We start from the raw sequence: 22,009 nt of genomic DNA, 5'->3' as shown, positions 1-22,009 counted from the left end.
GCAGTGCCTACTGTGCCTTAAGCCCGTAAATTATTTCTTGCTATTCAACTCTGGCGCGCTTCTGCAACAAGTTGTCAAAGTTGCTAAAGCTTTTGTTTACAATGTTTAGTGAGAAACTTTGCAAAATGCTGCAATTAGTTGAGCTGAACTTGAAGCAAAGTTTGTAAAAAATAAAAAGTAACGGTAGTTTATATTTGAGCTTTACTATGTTTACGGATGAAATGTAATTCTTTTAAATTGAGAATGCACTTCAACAGCCACTCAACTACTCTGCAAACTTGACAAGATAATAAGAAATTCTCTGATAAAGTTAAATTTCGGTGATTCGGTATTTAGTTAACAGGAAACTTAATCGCAGACAACGCGATGTATTCGCAAATGTTTATAAATATACAAAATTTACTGCGTTTGCCTATTGCATCATATTCTACGTATAAACTGAGCTGGCAAACTTTATTAGCCCAATTGACCAATGCATGTAAACAATCCGATTGGGCTTAGCAACATTGTTGCTGTGCAAGTGTTGCTGTGTTGCGGGTGAAAGTAATTGGATACATTCGTGGCCCTGAAATGGCTAATTTGAAAAGTGTTTGTTGTTTTAAGCATAAATTAGAACAAGCAGCACGACAACGTTGCCTGTGCAAACTCATAAATAACTCGATGCTGATCTCATGCAAAAATCGGCCACAAATGGGTCGGCAACTATAAATTTTAATGTGCTTATAAATAAGCAGCAGACGCAACTAAAAACAAAACAAATAAACTCTATAAATTATAAATCACACAGCGCCAATTAAAACACCAAACGAAAATTGCTGCAAACAAATAGAAAAACAAAACACAAAAATTGTTTGCTCCGTTTTGAGCCCTGCAACTTTGTTTGAAAGCGCGCGCCCAAGACATGACGGAAAAAAAGCGCTGCAACATGTTGATAAACATGGAGCCGGCAAATTTGAAGTCAAAAACAAACACACACATACGCACACACTGGCACACGTACAGACGTACAGAGCGGGAGAGCGCGAACGAGAGAGCGAGAGCACAGCATCAACAGCAGTGCTGCTGACGTCGACATTGAAGCCGGCTGGCTTTGCTCGGCTTTTGCTTTTTATGCCCTTGCCTTAGGTACTAAGACGTTGTGACGAAATATGTAACACATTGGAAAACAACATCTGTGTGTGCTCATTTGCAGCGTATATTCTTGATTAGGCAGCAACAAGCTGTATTGATACCCTATCTGCTCGCTTGTAAGAAATTGACTTTCTATTATAAAAGATCAATCAAAGCTGGTCGGAATATATAATATATCGTTATATATCCTTTTGTTGGAGCAATAGAATATTAAAAACAAGTTCTGGCCACGATAACTTAAATAAATATATTAGATAATATCAAGTCAGTTTAGCGAATACAACCCTTACAAAAATAAAATATCATTATTTATGCATACAATATTTGTACATACACATTGTCTGGCTAACAAGGTTAGAGTATTTGAACGCCGACATGCCGCTTTTGGCTCCAATTTCTGGTTGGCTTTGCGTTTGCGTTTACGTTTGCTGGGCGAACAGTCGCAATTTTACAGTCGCTGTGGCCGAACGTGCGCGCGGCCAACGAGCCAAACAGAATTATTTCGAAACTCAAAATATCCGTTAAAAAAAAACAACGACAAATTCCACTAACGAAACGCATGGCAAGTGCATTTCACGACTGCAGGTGAAATTATCGGCGCCTCTGTGTTGGCCAACCAACCCATTCCGGCCCCCCGCACTGCTTAGCACAAGTTGGTGTGTCTTGTGTGGCTAATTCACTAATTCGCGCCCAGTCAACGCTAATTGGCTAAATCTGTGCATTTGGCCAAAATAAATATCAAGTTTCAATATTTGCCGTGTGCCCGAGAATTGAGAATTGTGTGTTGGCTCCATTTCAGCCGCAGTCTGTTGCCAATTTGCCAATTGCCGGCAAAATAGAAATCGAAAATTGTTTTGTGTAGTGCCAACAACAACAACAAAAACAAAGAACAGCACTCAACTCTTTTGCTGTTGACTGTTTTCTAAATTTAGCTGTTGATTTAGAGAATTGGAAATCCCAAAGGTAAGTGTCAATTATGCTATTTTTAATTACTTTAGCACGGTAAAAAAAAATATGCCTAAATGTTGTATAATAAAATGCCACAAGCAGAACCTCAGCTCAAACATAAACTAAAATATAAAACTGTCGCATAACTAAAGTGATTTATTGACTAAAAAGTTCCACTGATAATTACATAGTTGAAGCATCAAAAAATTAGTTAGAATATTCAAAATTCAACAACTATGTCAGAGATTTGATAATTAACTAAATTAATATATGCTAAAAGTTGTACATGTGCCAGATATTATGCCTAATATATCATTGGGTATTTTTATGTTTAATATATTTAAAATATATTTAAGCAAAATTGTTTTCATTTTTGATTTGAATAAATTAAAAACCACGCAACGTGCCACGAAAGATCGCCAAACTAATTTTTTTTTGTGATTAACTTGCGAAAATTATATAAAATGTTCTGCTCAATTTCCAAAACTTTACGCGGTTTTTTTTCAAATAATATTATTGTTAGAATAATTGAGGAAGCGTGCCTTAATATCTTAAGTCCACGTGCTTGCAAATTTGAGTCATTTTTTACTTATTACCAAAGGACGATATTAATTTTTGAGAATTCTAAATTGAAAGATTCTTGACTTTTTTGCTGCAAATATTTCGAGTAAAAAGAGAGATTGACATTTGCTTTAAAATATGTTAGCATTAGCTTGAAATCCTTCCAAAACGTTAAAGTAATTATGCAAGTATTTATTTTAAGCCCAATACTTAATTTTGGTCTTAATTCAAGCTCTTATTAGCTTCGAATTTTTCACTTGATTTTCACACTTTCTCTCAATGTTTGAGTAAATATGCAAGTATTTATATTTGAAACCCATTTTAGTCTAAATCTGAGCTCTTATTAGCTTAGAAATTGTAAGTCGATTGTGCAAAATTCACGTACTTCTCAAGTTGGCATTTTCTCAGCCTGAAAGCAACTAGCGAATCTGCTCTAATTAAAAGTGCGAAATGTGCTACCCTTTTTGTGTGGCCGAGCACTTGACAAGCAAGCCGCCTTCCCAAGCCCAAGCCCGCGCCCAAGACACACTTACTCCGCCTCCCTGCCGAGTGGCTGCTTGATTGCCTCGTGCTTTTGATTGCCTTGAAGTAGACTTAATAAGAGCGTAGATTTATGTACTAGATTAGCCGCCTCAACAAAAGGCCAGCGTAGGGAAGTCTCGACTTGTTTGCCCACAATTTTCCGTTTAGTTCATGGTATAGGTAAAAATCCGTTTATTAATGAGCTGTCAGCTGTGGACAAAGATGACACAACAGCAGTTGAATGGTAGCTCCAAGTAGATGCCCCAAATCCTTGGCTCATCAATTAACGTCGCCGGCTACAAAGGGCACTCTCAATAAGCCGGTGTCCTTGCCACAATTTTGTCAATCAAAAGCATATTTGCTGCTGTTGCCTCCTGTTTAAGCAAATGCATTCCATATTCATAAGTCGACAGAGTGTTTCCAAAGCTGCGGCGGCTCGCAGGTAGACAAAAACAAAATCGTTAAAATCGATTTAGTTGAAGCGGCCGGAAGGTGGTTGGCGGGGCACAACAGCTCCAAAACTCGAAGTGACCTTCAGCAACGACAGCGTCAGCGGCAACTCCTCCAGCGCTCCAGCGCAGGGCTTGTGGCAAAGATTCGGGCGGACCGTAGCCAAATGGCGTACACGTCGTCGTCGACGTCGCCGTCGCCGTCGCTTTTGTGGTGGCTCATAAATAAAAAAGTAGACGGCACATTTCTTGCCAGGCTCCGCGCGCGTTCAGGTGCTCGCCCCAACGCGCATATATTTAGATATTTAGCAGCACACTAAAAATACATTCGAGTGTGTTTTATATTTTGTCTTGTTTTTATTTTCTGTTTTTTTTTTTTTTTTTTTCGGCAAACAGGAAAATAAAGCCCTGCACAAATGTTGGAGGCATGCGAAGCACCAACACACACAAATAAAATACTGAAAAACATTCGTCGGCAAATTTTGGCGCAACTTGGGATATCACAAGAATGCCAAATGCACAAAAAAATTAATAAAGTCCAAATAAACGAATTTCAAATACACTCATCAAACTTAAGGTTTCCAATGAGTCCATAAATAATAGAACTCAGGTAAACATTATTTAAGCCGATTACATCTCGTGAATGTATTATTTCAAGTAAGAGTTGGATTGAGATTGAACTTAAGTTAAATTCTATATTTCTTCAGGGAAACTCTATTAAGGATGACTAGACAATAACAAAGCTTGATAAATCTTAGATTACTTATAGACCCATTCTACCGAATAGGATTGGAACCAATTACCAGCATGCTGTATTTGGGGCGAAGTACAACTTTCAGAAATTCCTTATTCTATACTCTATTGTGGATGTCTTGACAATATCTAAACAATGAAAATAGTTTAAGGTAGGAGTACGAACCACCGACTATCTTGCAATCATTGAAGTTAGGTAGAACTTTTAGAAATACTATATTCCAATTACATTTCTTTTATAACACTCTTGTTCATGCTAAAAAAAATGTACAAATGGTCTCAAGTCCCTTATTTGCTCGACATTTAAGTTTAGTTGAACTTTTTATAAGCAACTTACTGAAAGAGTATAAAAAAGCAAACAATACGAACTAAGCATAAACCAAATCAAAATAAAAAAAAAAAACAAGAAGACAATATGATAAACTTGTGTGTGCATGTGTATGGGGCGAGTGGAGGGCTGGGACGCAGGCAACATTTTGCAGAGAGCATAAAAACAAAAATGAAATAAGAAATGGCATAAAAAATGCAACAGCCTCGTGAAGAAGCAACAGGAAATGGCAGCGAGCTGCGATATGCGAAGCTGAGGCCAGGAATTTGCACACGGGCCACAACAAATGGGAGGAGGCGGTTGGAGTCTCGCTTGGATTCGGATGTGCCAGCAGCTTCATTTGGACGGCAGTTGTCGAATTTTAAATGTGGGCCAGCTCGTAATGGGGCTGTTCTGTTCTGGGGTTCATGATGACGTCCGTGTCCAGTTCGGACGTTGGGCAGGAGCATTGTGCTTTCATGCTCCTCCATTTGTTCTGGCACTTGGCACGCTTTTAATGCTTTTGGGCCAAGGTTAGCACGCAGCACACATATAATGATGGCCAAAGAAGTGGCAAGAAGCAGAGCCAGTAAATAGAAGAAAATGGCGAAATACAAATTGTATAAAAAAGCGGCTCGGCTCAAAGAGGGCGCTTGGCAAGAGGCAGCGGGCGACCGTGTGGGGCACAGAGATAAAAGCGTAAATAGAAGCGAGGCACGAAATTTTCGTTTTATTTTAGATTGCCAGACTTCAGCTGTCCTTTGAGGGAGAGGTGTGTGTGTGTGCGTGGGTGTGCGAATGAGTATTGAAAGTGTGACTGTGCACGGAAATAGGCAGGTCAACTTACCAACACGCACACAGTTAAATAAATTACATAAAGAGACCCAGTTGGAACTGAATGCATGGCAAAGGTACATCTAACAGCCTGAACAAGCACATATGCAAACCGCGAAGAGCTCACGTTTCCTGTATGAAAAGTTTCATGAGTTCACATATGTTAAACACTTTCATTTACCTATAAATTTAATGAAAGCGCAAGGTCAACATTATGCTTGGAATTATGCTGTAACATTTTGGTTATCCTCATTACGTGAAGCTCAGCTGGGTGGTCCGTGCTGCTTAGTGACCGCAGTTTAAACAAACTGTTGGCAAACTTATTCGGCTCGCTGGTGTCCTGGCCCGTGTCCATGTTAAGTTGTCACCAGCATTTGCTGTCTCTCTCTCTCTCTGCCTCTCTCTCTCCCTCCTGCACGCGCATACATGGGCTGTCTCGCTCTTTTTTGCTGACTTTGCGTGTGTGTAATGAATTTAAAGTTTGCTTCACATATATTTTTCATGCGCTTGCAAATTGTTATGGGTTTTTTTTTGCTACCCACGCAACCACCACGCCCACCGCCCACACGCCCACCGCCCACACGCCCACCACCCACCGCTCCATTACGCCCACTCTGCTAGCTGTGGCTCATTTCTATTAAGTGGGCCGCGCGTTTGTCAACGTTGCGTGGGTGTCAACTAATTCTGTCTCCGTGTGCGTGTGCGTGTGCGTGTGTGTGTGTGTGCGTGAGTCCTTGTTGTCCTTGGCAGTGCCGCACGAGACACGATTATTAATTTGCAATTGCTGCTAATTGCATGACATTCTCATCCCCCCACCGTCCCCTTGCCCCGCCGACATCTGTGTGTCATCTGCTTTTTCATCTTTTGCGCATAACGCATTCAACTAGTGTACACTAATTGCGCAAATGTTTAGATAAAGATAACCAAGCTGCGATTAGATTACCAACAGCAGCATAAACGTGTTGCTGCTGAGGCTAAAATGAAAAGGGAGAAAATAAAAAGAAACATGTGGAAATGAGCTAATCGCTTGAGCATCTTGGAATTTGCATTTTATGCTTCCACTTGAACTGATCCAGTTAAATTCTTTGAATCGATGCTTCGCATCTATTTTTTGGGGCCAATAAACAAAAGTTTATATATAGATGAACTATTCAGATTAATGGAAGCACATTGGGGTAGTTAGCGCGAAAATATTTGCGTAAACAAAGCAAAAAGCTAAATTGAAATCAAATTATTCAAGCACTATTGATCAATTTATTGTTATATTGAACTATTTCGAATTAGTGGGCAGCTAATTGAGCTGAATTTGGCATGGAAAATGTATATTACGGGAATTTGTCTATTTATAGTAATACAACTAGCTTAGCCAACATTAAGTGCCTGGAACTCGAGCTTGAATTGATTTGGGAGTCTTATATTTAAAAAACGTGTTATTTGAGAGAACTTGTCTGTTATATACAAAAAAGATCAGCTCACATTTTCTACTGTGTGCCAAGTCTTCATTCAGTTTATTGCAAATAATTATTTCTTATTGCATTCATGATTATGTTTTCATTTTGATGCATTTGGTAAACAACATTTCTGTATATTGTTTTTTTTTGCATATTGCAGTAAATCACTTTAAATAATGCCATAAAAATTAATTTGAAACAAAGTGCCTGCCATTTACAGCGCGAATCACGAAAAATGAGACGAGTTTCCATTTGCAGCTGGCAGCCGTTGGATGCGTCGTCGCTTGATGCATTGCAAATTGCTGACATTACATTTGACATTAATATATATATATACACAAATATATGAGGATCGGGTGATATGTTTATGTTTAATTGCGTTTGATTGACTGGCGGCAGGCGAGACGTTTGCAATAACAACAAGAATAACAACGAAAGTGATGCGTTTTGTTTATAGCGAGAAATCAAATCGATTCCCTTGGCATTTGGTGCCATTTGATTAGCTACAGTACTTCCTGAATACTGTAGCCGGACTCTCCGGCGCGTCCTTGACCTTTGATTCAAACGCCAGCGGCCCACGCGCCATTCAAATAAATCAAACCAAAGCACAAGCACATTTGGCGCCACGGGCAATGAAAAGACCAAAGCCATTGGACCAAGTGCTTACACTACAATCATTGGGCTCAAAAGTTGTATTTAGTTGCTCCAAAGTATTTACATAGGCAGCGCTTGGGTCAAGACAGGCGTGGACTGAAGCCCATTCATCTGTCCTTAAGCATGTAGAGTGTAACTTTATACTATTTATCATCAATACCAATTAAGTTGGCATCGCAAAGTATTCGAAAGTCGTTGAAAGTCGATTTCAACACGCGCCTTTCTTTTGCTTCTTGCCTGGCACAAAAGCTGCGCACATTGCGCATACGCCCCGCTGCCTGGCTGTAAACTTGAACTTGGCCGCTGTGCTGGCCTTTTTCTGTGCACAAGTCGATTGTTAATTACGATTTTAAAGGCTTCATATGCAACTGCAGCGAACAAGCTTCGTTGGCCAGCAAAACCGCCAAACCAAATACTGTATACGCATTTGACATACCACTTAATTTAGGCGGGCAATTTGCGTATAGAACTTTCTAATTAATGAACCGCAACAACGCGCCGGCTCAATCGAAACACGAATGCTTTTGCGGTTGTTGGATTTTATTTTGCCTTTAATTATATGTCAGCTGGTGTAGACTCGTTGGCCATACTGCAGTACTTTATGGGGCCGTGCCCTTTTTAGGGCTTTGTTTTGTTTTTTGCCTAATTGTGGCTGGGTTTTTGCCTTCTGGCGTTGTTTTTTTTTTTATTTGCTGAGTTTGACAGTTTTTTGTCTGGCTAAAAGACTGTCGCGTATCGCGAGTTCATTAAACTGAAGTGTCATTCGGGGAACTCAGTTCTTATTTCAGATTTTCCCCATTTTTTTTTTTTTTTTTTGTTTATTGCCAAACCAAAGTTCAAGCTCAAGAGGTATGTGTTGTAATAACAAATCAGTAAGCTGTGCATGATATGCCTCTTTTTTTCTTTACTTTGGAATTGCCGAAGCAAGCGAATCGGGCATTACACTGACAAAAATATATGTTGACTTAGAGTGTGTGTAAGCATCGATATACTTAATTTGTCGCTCAGGATGTTAACTAGATTAATTCGATGCAATGAATTATAGGTATTGATAAAATTTAAAAAAATGTTTTAAGAATGAGGATCAATCTTTGTTTTTATAATGTGACACATCTTTATATCTTCCTCTATCTCAAGCTCTATATCTACCTCTATGTGAATCTCTATCTTTATATATTCCTTACAATCTCTATATCTCTATCTCTTCCTCAATCTCTAGTATCCTTGAAGAAGAATGAAGGCACGAAAAAATCGAGAAGTTGCAGTGCAAAGTTCATTCATCCTAGCTGCTTTAAACAAGCTTCTAGTGTCTTAGCCACTATATTGTTTTATTTTGTTGTGCAGGCAAACTATCAACTAATTAATTGATTTACTTTTCTTGCACTTCGGCGCTTTTTGCAACACTTAATTAAGTGTTACACTTGACTACTCGTAAATCTTTCTGGGTCATTGTTGCTCAGTTACGAGTATTCTGGGCTAATTTATGTGGCTGTTGTTGTTGTATTTGTTCTTTCGCCAGATAACAGGCAAGTGGAGTCTGGCAAATAGATAAGATAAACGGGCTGATAGCAACGAATATCGTTTTACCAAAAGTTGCACAGACATAAAAATAAAGTCAACTTGTTTACCAAGTTAGTCAATTCAATAAATACGGCAGCCGAGCTCTTACGGAAGCATCATCATTATTAACATCCATCCACGCCATTACGATTCTCATCGTTTTGCATATTTATAGCATTTGTCAGCGCCCAGCCCGTGTCATGCCATAGAATTTATAATGCGCCCGCCCGCCCGCTGGCCACCGCCCGCCTTTGGGCGCCTTTGGCAATGGAGTATTACATCATTAATTCAATGAACCAAACTCATCAAGTGGCCCCACGCTGACAGTTGGGGAACAGTAAAACTCAGCACTCTGTCTGTGATTAATTTCTGTTGAACTGTTTTTTTTCCTTTTTTTTTGGACGCTTTTATGGCCACTTCTAGGGATTAATTAACAAAAAAATACTTTGACGCCTTGTAAACCATAAACGCGTTTTGCATTTTTCACCCAAAATAAAAACTATAGCAGTTTTTAGACTTAAGAAAAGACGTTTATGGACATTTGACGTCAAAGCGCGTATTTGGTCGAGTTGATTATAAATTGGGAAGCTGCCAAAAACCTGTCAGGCGACAGTTCTCAAGAAAGCCCAAAAACCAGAGGCAGAGAAAGCATTAGAGTATTATGACTATATCAAGCGGCTTGTAACGCCTTAAGGCAGGCAAAAAGCCATAAACCATTTTTATGACTGGAAGTATAAACAAAATAATGAATAGGTAGCCGCCTTTGCTGAGGCCCAAGCAAAGCTGCGCTTAAACTAGTTCTCATTTATTTTGGCAATTATTTTGTTTCTACTTTTATTTAAAAGCGCTTCTCTAATTCATTTCATTTATTGGTTTGCAAAATTTTTGTTATGTATACAAACTTCGACTGGTTGAGCGCCAAATGGTATTTATTTTTGTTATTTGGCTTCAATTTTCATGCGTGATCGCTTATCACGACGTCGAGACAGTTCATCGGCGCGGCTTTGGTCTGGTTTCAGTTCTGGTTACCAAAAGTTGTCGCCTGCCATGGTTATGTTTGTTGTTTTAGTTTGTTTTTTTGGCATCGGACCTGATCTTGAATTTCGCATGCCAGGCGCATAAAGTTTAAGGTTTTCTGTATGGCTTTTCGATTTAACTGTTGATGTCGTAAGATTGTTTACTGGTTTCTTGGTCTCTTTTTTCTTATACCCTGAGCCCATTGACAATGGGTAAAAAGGGTATGATGACTTTGTATCGATATGGAAATCCTGGTTTTTTGAGGAAGTCTCCTCGAAGTTAGTCTATTTCGAGTCACAAAAATTTACATGTTACTTCTATAATAGTGGAGACAGATCAAGTATCTTGTATTGGCCGCCCTTCGTCACCAAGCGCGAGGAAGGTTTAGGGTATTCCCAAGTCGTGCCGCCCGACTAGAGCACTTTTAGTTGTGTTTTTTTTTTGCATTTATGCTCTTTGCTTTCACGAACCGCATATTTTGAGCATGTTTCAATCATTGCTCTCTTGGCTTTTTCCTCACTAGTTCTTGGCTCAAGCACACCCAAAACACACATCATTTTTATGGCTTAAAGGAATTTTTAAACCGCTTAATTACATATTTTGGCAAGCTTTCATTTGTATTGAGTATGTGTGTGTGTGTTCGCAATTATAATGCCGCCAGCTTAGCTGGGTGCTCATAAAAACATATTTTATGGTCTAAGTTTGAAATTTGCACAATTTTTTGTTGGGTTTTTTTTTTTTAAATAATTTCTGAAGGTGTGCTGCTGTGCAATAAATAATTTAATTTATGTGCTACAAAGTGTGAACAATAATAAAAGAATTTGTTGAACAAATCAAGCCTGTGAATATTAAAAAGCTCCGAAATTAAATAGCTATCCCAAGAGATTACGCAAAGCCTCAATACGAGCTACAAAAGTAAGGAGATTAGAATTATGCTTAATATAAGTGGATTACTCTAGACAATTATAAAATTTTTATTGTTTAGGCTTCATGAAAAAACCTAATAAAATTTAAGGAAACTTCAGGCCAAATAAGCTAAAAATATGACAAACATGTTGGCTAGCTTAAAGCTGGTTGTTTATATAACAGCCTAGGCCTGGCCAGAATTAATGTGCATTTAATATGTTTTAAATTTGCATCGGAAACACCAAAAAATACGCAACAAATGTTGGGCACATATTGGCGTCGTTTTCATGCCATAAATCTTTTGGCCAGCATTAGGGAAATTATTTTATAGCCGGTTCTTGGTTTGCTTTATGGTTTGCCACGCCCCCGCCACAACCAATGGACGGCTGTGTGTGCCACGCCCACAATCGAAACCAATATCAAATTGAAAATTCCATTTAGAGATATTTAATTCAGCGGTTTACTGTCATTCGCAATTAACATATTCTTTTTACCTAATTTGATGTCAAATTTATTTGACTCGATTATTAAATTAACCAAAATGTTTATCGATTTGCGACGCGCCAAATGGCAGATTAATTGAATTGAAATAAATATATGTATTTGTAAATTAGTCGAGAGGAAGAAAAGCTTAGCTTAAAGCCAATGCAAACGCTCGCAGCTGCAGATTTGCATTTTTAATGCAATTTCTTAGAGGACGCCCTCGCACAAAAATTACAGTGAAAGGCTGCCGAGAGGGAAAGTAACAAAGGCAGCAGGATATGCCACAAACAAGAAGCTACAATAGAAAATAAAAATGTTAAGAAACTGAAATATGTGTGAGGGGTTTTCACTTTTTCATTGTATACCCTGTAAGCGCAGTGTGGAGCGAACATATTATTTGTCTACTGCGCTTATATAACTTCAAATCGACATTCCTATTGCAAGCAGCATAGTTTTGGGTTGTTTATCCTATATTGCTTTTGCCTACAGGGTATTTTTGAACAAAACGACGGAGCACGGACAGCTTTCGCTTCTTTTTAAATTGTACTCTTCTTTTCGCTATTGTTGCGCGTTTATTTTTGTAAGTTTTACTTATTTGCTTTGTGCAACTGCTACAGTAATCTAGCCTTTGTCTGGGCCCCCGCCCACTGCACTCTCCACGCACTGATCTTACCCCTCTGCCCGCCCCCTTTGACTTGAGGGTAATTCTCTGCAAAAGTCGCGACATTTTCAAGTTGTACGCTGACTTGTCACAGATTTGCGCATTGTTTTGCGTTGCCAAAGTCATTTGTTGTCTGTTGCTGTGGGAACTTTGAGTGGAATACTTCTAGAACGGAACGAAATAGAATCTTCAGAGTGGCAGCGCTTAATTTGAATTTGTTTGGCAAAGTGACAGCCAGAAAAAAAAATTAATGCACATTTATTCAAGTTGAAGACATTGAACTGAAGGCGCTTTGACTGAAAGTAAGACCTAATTGAAACGAAATGCGTACGATTATTCAGCTGTCGATGGGCATACAAAGGCCGTGTTGAACATAACTCTATATTCTAAGAAACTAAAAACGTAACTTATTGTTAACATTAGACTGCATGTTAAAGCTTAAGACATTCGTATTCAGCTGAACAACTAACTCAATACAATTTATCTCTTTATTTTATTCTCTTTATAGGTGAGCTCAAAACTATATCTCTGGGAACTTGGGTAACTAACCAAGCAAATACGCGTAATTCAACTCAATTTATCTGTGTGCATAAAAAACAAGCCCCATACTTATAGACAAATGGCACAATTTTCCGTAGAACAGCAACAACAACAATTACAACTAAAACAAGCAGCCAGAAGCAACAAGAAAAATAGCCAACATTTTTGTCGGCTCGCAAAAAAAAAAGGAACCAGAAATATTTATATATATATATGTACATATAGAAGAAAATTCCAACATTTGATACAAACAGAAATGTGTGCTGTACGCCTGGGCTGGCAAAATATTTGCTTGTTGATTTTTGATACAATGCGCGGTACAACAGTGCGTATGTGTAATGCACAGCACATATAGCGTATACGCCGCGTGCAGCACGCGCAATTAAGCAAAACAAAATACGAACGTTGAGCTTCAATAAAATAAAAATAAAACGAGAAAGTCAGGATAACTTCGGCACGCCGAATACTTAATACCCTTATAGACATTTGCCTTACCGTTTTACAGATATGTGAGACAAGTGAAGCTCGTAAATTCTAAGTTTGATTAAAATATACTGAAAAACAGAACATTTTGCCATACAAGAAATTTTTCGACTTATCCTATATGAGGGTCCGATAGATAAAAGATTTAGCGCATATATGAGAGGTTGATCAAAATATTAATAAACAAATAAGTTTTCCATACAAGAACCTACTTTTTGCCCGCCGGCAAAGTTTCAAGACGATTGCCTTAAAAATAAGGGACTAGTTCGCATAGTAATAGGCAGATCTTGAATATAAATACTTTCTGGAGTCGAGGACATCGCCTTCTATGCGTTACACATTTCATAAATAAATAAAATACTCTCCACAAGAGTATAAAAAAAAAAACCTGAAAGCCAGCCAAAAATGAAAGACGAACGCAAAATCAGCATTTAATTTGCCAGCCTCGACGACGGCGTGTGCATAATAAATAAATTTTAGAGTTGTGCGATAATTAATAAACAACGGCAACAAAATGCACATATGCGCCCGGCGGGCGGAACGGCGAGGCGGGCCGGCGTGCTGGCAAAATCAAACACTTGACCATAATCAGTCAATCAGCCGGCGAACGGGAACGCCGCCGGCGTATCGCTAATGAAGTTGTTGCGTTTATTTGTCGTGCGGCATCAGCCCACGCATATTAATAAATGTTGCAGTTGCAGCCGTTGTTGTTGGCGCTGTTGCCGCAGTTGAAATTACAGTCACCTGGCTGGCCAGAATTGGTCGGAGCCAATTAGGCGCATCGATTTGGTTCGCCTGCTTAGCTCAGACACAAGCCACATGTCGCACGGATAATTTGCTGCACGGGCCGAGCAAATAATCATGCCATATAAATGCATGTGTGTGTGTGTGGCATATATATGCGCACATGTGCAGCTAACAAGCTGTGAAAACAATTTATGCAGCTGAAATTTGCCATTTTTGAAGTTAACCAGCCGATTGGCAAATAAATTTGAGCTAGTTTAGCGACCAGAATATTCGATTTACTAAATTAAAATGCAGTGTTGACAGATAAAATATGTTTAAATTAATAATTTTGCAAAATTAAATTCATAATTTCACAAGTTAGCTTATGTTTGCAGTCAATTAAGACTCATTTAACATAAATTATAAACTTGCAATATATTTATTTATATCTCCCACTGGGCATTAGATATATCTAACAATTCCCAATTGATTCCTTTTGCTTAATAAATTTGCACACTTAGCACTAGATCATCTTTAACTTTAGTAGATTTCCTGTTGATAGCGTTGCTTTCATGCGCTATGCTAAGTATTTATAGTCTCAAGAGATGATCTAGACAATTGCTAATGGATGGCACAGATATCATGCATACAAATACCATATTCATATACAATCAACTATGTGCGGCTGACCCAGTTGGCGTAAGTGCTGTTTCTGGTCACTGTAGTGTGTGTGTGTGTGCGAGTGTGCAAGTGTGTGTGTTTGTGGAGGGGTCAACAACGCTGTGGCACTCAATACATGAATTGTGCGAGCCGCCGACGCACGCACAAAGCACTACAAAGTTATATGTTTGAATAAAATAAATATATATGCGCATATGTTTGTAGTCGCATACATTAATATGAAAAATTGTTGAAATGGCCGAACAGGTTGTCGAGTGCCTGCAGGTGCTTAAAGCCACCGCCAATGCCACTTGGCGGCGACAAAGGTGGGGCTAAGAACGTTTTACAGGATGTGCGCCTGCCGCAAAGGTACAAAATAAAACAACTCTAAGTGCTCCAGTTGGATGGGCTCAACTAACAGTTACCCTCAATCTAACAAGCACTCAAAACTCTTTTCCACATACATATATGCATGTACCCCTGTGCACTGTATGCTGTATGGAAAAGGAAAATGCTTTTCCAATTAACTTCATTGTTTATTGATCGAGTCTGATGTAACACATAGGTGTTTATATATAGCAGAGCCCAAAGCTATGGCTCCGAAAATGTCCAAAACTTTTATTCAAATGGATGAGTTATCGATTATTTTATATAAATTCCATCTTCAATTTGATGTCTATTCTCTGAGGACGAACCTTGCCAGTTCGACTTGGATATCCACACTTTATTGTCTCATGTGCACGCAACCCTTATATACCATTTCTACACATTTAAAATGCGTACAGGGTATATAAAAGCAACACAATACAAAGCAAACGAGAACAGGGATACGCTTGTTAGTAGCGGAAGTGGCAAGTAAAGACAATTTCTAATGTTGTTGTTTCTACTGTTGCTGTTGTTGTTGTTTCTACTGTTGCTGTTGTTGTTGCTGTAGCACTTTGTAATTACAATGTTTAATGCGACTTTTGTTGCCGCTTTTGTTGCTGCAGCTGCCACCTCCTTCAGCTCCGGTTAATTGGGTCACGTGTAACGCATTTTGGCGCTTATTCAAATTGCTGAAAGATGTTTTGCCTACGGCATTGCCTTTAGCCATTTAATTGACTTCCACTGTTGTTTTAGCTGCACCTGCAGCTGCAGCACCGGGCAACAACTCAATTAGCTTGCCCGCAGCAAAGCCTGGGCAAAGGCCATGCTGCAGCACTTTCGCACTGCATAATTTGTGGGTCAAATTTTTAACTATAAATTGCATTCAAATGCAATTAAAATGGAGCATTGTTTGCCCAGTTAACAAATAGACTGCATTGGCTGTCTTACCATGGCCAACACCGGACAGAGTTTAAAGTGGCTTAAGAAAGTTAAGCTATTCACTTATTGCCCAGGCAAAGCATTGAAGTAAATTGTTTATCCAAATTAAGCATAAGCTTGGACTTTATTTGAGGCATATACTGATCTTAAGCATAACAGAGCTCGTTTGAAAGTTATCCTGTAATATGCAGCAATATCTTATGCTTACTTTTCGCTGCTTGACAGCATACCCCTTGCCTAACGAGCTGCAGGGTATACTCGTAACTTAATAATTAAGAAATACGGACAACAATTCCTCGTTTCAGTTTTCATGCTCACTTGCCTGGCTGCTTGTCCAACCTCATTCCTCACTCTCAATCCCTCTCTCTCTCTCTTTTTCTCTGCCCTCTCTCTCTCCACCAAATTATCAGCCCGAAAAAACAAAACGAACCGTGCAAAATGCTCAACGTTGTCGACGTTCCTTCAATTTGATTAAGTTCAATTTGGGCAACTTTCTCAGCTGCCACGCCCACCGGCTAGAGCAGAAAGGTCGCTTTATTTTCAACACAACTTTCGCAGTTAACTTGAACAACATAAAAATGAAAATAAATAAAAGAACAGAAATGTTGGCTTAACTTTGTCGCCGTGGTAGAAATTGTGATTCCATTAGGAAAACGGCTGCGACTCGACTCGAATGCCATTTAAGTTTTGGTGACATTTATTTCGTCTCAAATGTGTATATGTTTGTGCAAGTATGTGAGTGTTTATGTGCGTGTGTGTGCGTGTTGCTGTGTGCTATGAGTGAGACGTGTCAAAGACACTTGCAAAAGCAGCACAGGCAGGCAATGGGAACTGAGCTGATTTGCATTGACAATATAATTATAATAAGTAGAACTGCCGGCAAATACAAATTGTAATGGAAATGGAAATTGGAAATTTTATCAAACGTGCTGCTCACGAGGGTGGCCACACGGGTGGCACGTATTTTCATGAATTTATTGACAGCTATTTTAAAATTCATTAGAGGCATGTTTAAAACATATTCCAAAGTTTATAAACTTAACCCTATATTGAGCTTCTGAACTGCCGCTAAAAGTGGTTGCGAATTATAAGCTAGAACATGTTTCCTTATAAATAATAAAAGCTATGAAATCACGCACGTATACTTTAAAATATATACTATAGAATATTAACTTACAAACTTATGGAACTGCCCTCCAGGCACTTGGGCGAAAATAAATCATGGCACATTTTTGGACAAGCTACTTACACACCCAAATACACCCACACACACATACAGACGAAGGCACACACACAGGGAGACACGCCCTCGCATGGACGACCACAACTGAATGCATATGAATTTTGCATTTGCAATTGAATTGAAATCCATAGATATTTTGTGCCTAGCCTATTAAATCAATTAAATGCCATGAATATTTCAATTTTGCAAAACGCTTTCACAATGCACATGAAATATTTTTGAGTGTAATAACGACAAATTGAACTCTGGTCGCAAGCAAATGGAAGTTCAATCCGCATCCAACTGACCCATGGGCAGACAACAATTGCAGCACACTCAAACTAATCAGTTGTTTCAATATTTGCCCAAGGCTTGCCCGGAGGGAAGAAGGACGAGTCAATGGCTGCAGGCTTGAGTTGGTCAGGAAACGGAAACGGGCGGCAAGCGGAAGTGAAGCGTGCAACCAGTTATGAACTGATTTGTATCCCATATAAGGGAGAACAAGCGCTCGGCCCCGTTTTGCCAAGTTTAAGCTAATTGATTTTCTCACACTCTCCGCTTAAAATTTACCGTCCTTTAGCAATTCAAGTGCGATTTTTCTTGAGCAATTTTAATGGCCTATCGCTGATGCTTTTGTTTTCCGCTTGTTTTTTTACACTTGCAGAGGGTATTATACTTTTGTGTGGACATCTGTGACATCTGCGAACACCTATATATATATATTTTATGTCTGGGTTCGTGTATTAAAAACCTTTCTGCTTTTCAAGCTATCTCGACTTTAAAACAATTTAAAGGAAAAATCAGTCAGAAATAAAGCTTCAAAAACCACATCCAAGGTCATATGCATTTATATATCTACCAGAGTATTTAATGTTCGGCATGCCTGTTCCTGTTTCCGCTGTTGATTTAAATGGATTCGCATAAAATTCGGCTAATTAAGACTTATGAAGCCCAACATTAACAAAAAAAATAACAAAAAAAAAATCTTAGAAACGCAAAAAGTGCTGCAAAGGAAGTGTTTGCATTAAAAGGAAAATTCATTTGACTGCTAAGAAAAAGAAAGAAAAAAAACATGTTGAATTTTCATGAGGCCAAAAACAAAAAAGTAAAGAACTTTTTCCAAAGGCAAACAGTAAAACTAAAGACTGCATTGAGACAGATAGCAAATGGTCGCTTAGTCGGGGGGGAAAGAGAGTACTTAATTTATTTTCATTGTATTTTCAGAGATTTTCTATTAGTTTTCATTATGTTTTCTGATAATGAGTTAAATTCTTAAGGCTTATTTCTTAGTTAATGTAAAGAAGCTTTCTGAAATTCAAGCCGGGCTTCATTTGAGACATAAATACTCGCCCAATAGCTGGCGGAAAAGCTTTTGCTTTGCGTTTCTTGACCTTTTTAAAGTACATTTTTTTTTGGAATTTTCTTATAGAGCATAAATAAAATTTAAAACATGCTGAAATGAAATCCGCTACTCAGGACGCGGCTGTGCAAATGAGTAATAATAAAGCCAAAAACTCTTGGCTGTTAATGTTTGCGCATTAAAATAAAAAGCTCAACGTCCAAGCACACAGACACACACACCCACACACACACACGCGCACAAGAGCCCAAAAGGCAGCCAAGTAAAATGTGAAAAAAATGAATTCATAAATTGGGACAGCAAAAATGTTGTGGGGTGTTAACCACTCCTGGGATGTTGTGGACGGCCCTCCGGGCACATGGTCCAGTAGCTTTTTTAGCCTGGCCATAAAGCATAATCAAGTTGCAGTGACGAGCACGGCTGCCAGCCAAATAAGCCCTAAGAGTACCCACCTTGACGGCGCTTATTCTCGCTTAATGTTTATTTCAAAAGGTTGTCAAAAATGCTTGCATTTAAAGGCATCCGCTTCTCAGTTGAGATGTGAACATCTCGGGGATTCTCGGATTTGGCGGCGTGTGTGGCTTGAATGTCTTGGCTGGCCATTTACATAAACATGCTTGATACGCGGCCCCCAGCTGCTCGAGGAAGGGGGCCCGTCATGTACTCGACGCTATTTTGTGTAGATTATAATACGTATATACAAATTGCGGGCGTGCATAAATATCAAATACTTACGAGCTCGCCCATAAAAATCAATTCAGATTGGCCAACATGCTGTTGGGCAAAGTGTTTTTGTGGCTAACGGGGGCTGAGGGCGGGCGGCGTCAGTGACTGTGCCCACAACCAGACTCTGACGTAGTCGCACCGCTGCTTTTTGTTTATTTGCATTTCCTGCCCAAGCTACGGAAGTTCACATCTCAGTCAGTCAGACAGGCAGCCAGAGATTTGGATGGGGTCGGGGGTTGTCATTAACCCAGCCGACTCTCTGCCGCAGAGTTATTTATTTTACTGCTACCATGTGCCCCCGTCCACATTAAGACTTTCACGCACAGCGTTGGCAACGTTTGCCAGTGTTACCAGTTTCTTTGATACTCTGTAGCTCAAGAAAATGGGTACACAAGTTTTGTGCAAGTGTATGTAACAGGCAGAAGGAAGCGTTTCCAACCCCATGGAGTATATATGATGTTTATTATGACGATTTTGAAATCTACGAATAGTAGAGAATTATATTCAAAATGTCATAATACTCTCATATATCATGTATCTCGTATTTTTATCATATCTGACATATCTCGAAGATTATGAGAGCTAGCTAAACCAAACTTGGTATGTAGCTTCTCGTAGATTCCATCTTGAAGCCCTGAAAGTTTTAGCTTGTGGTGGCAGCTGAACACTGGCAGGGTAACTACAAAGCGAGCACTCCCGACTGGAGCACACTTGTGATTTATTTATTTTATTTTTTCGTTTGCTTCACTTTGAGCTAATCATCAAAGGTTGTTCCCATCATAGAGGCCTCATTAAATGCGCCGCTTCAATTTTCTTTTTCTTACATAAGTACTTAGCCCTGTCTCTCGCATAACTGGCCTATATGTAGAAGACTTTGACGTCCAATGTTGGGTGACTAGTTTTTATTTGTGATTTGCTCATCACAGGTTTTCTTTGTCATAAAGAAAAGACATTAAAAATAGTCTAAATATATCGAAATATATCGTATGTGGCTGATGATATCAACATTGTTTATGAAACTATAATTTAGGAACAAGCATAAATAAACAGAAACAAATACACAAATTTTCGTTAATGCTCAGGTTGACAATAAAAACGGCAAATGTAGCATTTAAATTGTATTTATACGAAATGTGTGAAAATAGTAAAATATTGCGGTTTATTCAAATTTTCTTTTAGCTTCTCTTAATATGACTTTATGCAATTTCGTCAGCTTCTATTTTGAATTTGTAAGAAATGCTTAAACCAACTGCCAAACACTTTGCGCAATACATTTTTTCCAAGATTTTTATATTTGGCAAATCAACTAGGAAAATGTCTGAGTGTATACGTTTATATATTTGGCTGCCATATAAAATCGCTCGAATAGATAAGCTCGAGGCTTTTTCACCATAATTCAGTCGGTTAATTGGTTCACACTCTCAGAGACGCCGTCTATAGAAACAGTTTCTCGTTGTTCCTTTCCTTTTCTTTTATTTTTGTTTGCGTGTATGATATAAGAAGCGTGCCAATTTTCTTGGCAATATTCCTAGGCTATTTTCTTAGCCTTTATTTTTAACACAAAATTAGTCATCCGCTGGCGCACCAATGCAATCTGAGTATTTCAGAATTTGTTCCATTGAATTTCAATTAAGTTAGAAGATGAGAGAGAAAAACAAAGGGCAACCACTTGTTGCGACTGACAAAAGTTCAGAATTCGCTTTCATCTAATTGCTTATTAATTGTCTGTCCGGCAGCGCCTGGCAAAACCCCAAACGGAGCTCTTAAGCCCCGAAGGCCAGGTGTATTATAGCAAAGAATGTACAAAAGGTGACAGTGAATTATGTCACAATATAGACCAATATATATATTTAAAACATAGACCTATATTGTCTGAAGTCCATGAGCTAATTTATGTGTCATGCGGCGGCAATATTGGACGACTTTTTTTTGGCATGTTGTTGATTTATTGAGAGCAGGCCGCACAGCAATTTAATTAGCTACATTTGAAAAGTAGGTTAAGCGTTTAAGCATTATATTTCCTTTATTTTTGTTTTCTTTTTTTTTTTTTTTGCCTGCCTCTCTGTGCCGTAATTTATTTAATTTTTCATGCTATGTGTTGACACTTTAAAATAGGCCCATTTAACGATTGACTGACGAGCCGTTGAAATTAGCGTGCATTTTGTGTGAGTGTGTGTTAAAGGTTTTAAATGTCGCACGATAAAAATTACGTATCGTATACGTTATTCATCAGGCGAAATTTTGTTTTAAATTCAAGCAGCGCTTTTATTATGCTTGACAATATTTTTGTACAACAATTGACTGCACATTTGAATGTCAGAATTCCTTGTCACCTGCTGAGAGATGTGCGTGGGAAAATGCATTAAAAATTTTGTGACAGACATCACAACAACTGTCAGAAAATCCTCCAGTGCAACTGGCAGCTGGGAGTCCGGCCATAAATTGGCCAGCTTGCAAGTGGAACTGATTGATGCGCTCCTCATATATTCTGCGCCCAATTATATTTTAAAGGACAGCTCTATTTGAGCTTAACATTTTGTTTAGCATTTAAATTACTTTATACTTTAGTTTAATTTAATGAAATTCAAACAGTTGTTCGTTAGAGAGCACGGAAACAATGACATTCGAGGAAAAGCCGCCTCATAGTTTCTTTATCATAGGCCCCACTTTTTCAGTTTCTGGAGCTTTGCTTAGCGGATATCATAAATCGAAATGCCCTTCAATTTGATTTGTAGCGCACTCAACATTGA

At 38.7% G+C, this 22,009-nt stretch overlaps 1 protein-coding gene across 3 annotated transcripts in view; it reads left to right on the top strand.

Moving 5' to 3' along the window:
* The first annotated feature begins 1,599 nt into the window (after positions 1-1,599).
* Positions 1,600-22,009, top strand: part of LOC115769393 (trichohyalin) — a 50,191-nt gene continuing 29,781 nt past the window's right edge. For all 3 annotated transcript variants that reach the window (XM_030714195.1, XM_030714196.1, XM_030714194.1), the window contains exon 1: positions 1,600-2,094. The gene's annotated coding sequence lies outside the window, so the exon portion shown is untranslated. The remainder of the gene's footprint in view (positions 2,095-22,009) is intronic.

Source organism: Drosophila novamexicana, unplaced genomic scaffold (assembly GCF_003285875.2).
Source record: "Drosophila novamexicana strain 15010-1031.04,08,12 unplaced genomic scaffold, DnovRS2.1 tig00004554-arrow-pilon, whole genome shotgun sequence".
NCBI lineage: Eukaryota > Metazoa > Arthropoda > Insecta > Diptera > Drosophilidae > Drosophila > Drosophila novamexicana.
The sequence above is the reverse complement of the archived record's forward strand: the minus strand, read 5'-3'. Positions and strand labels throughout refer to the sequence as shown.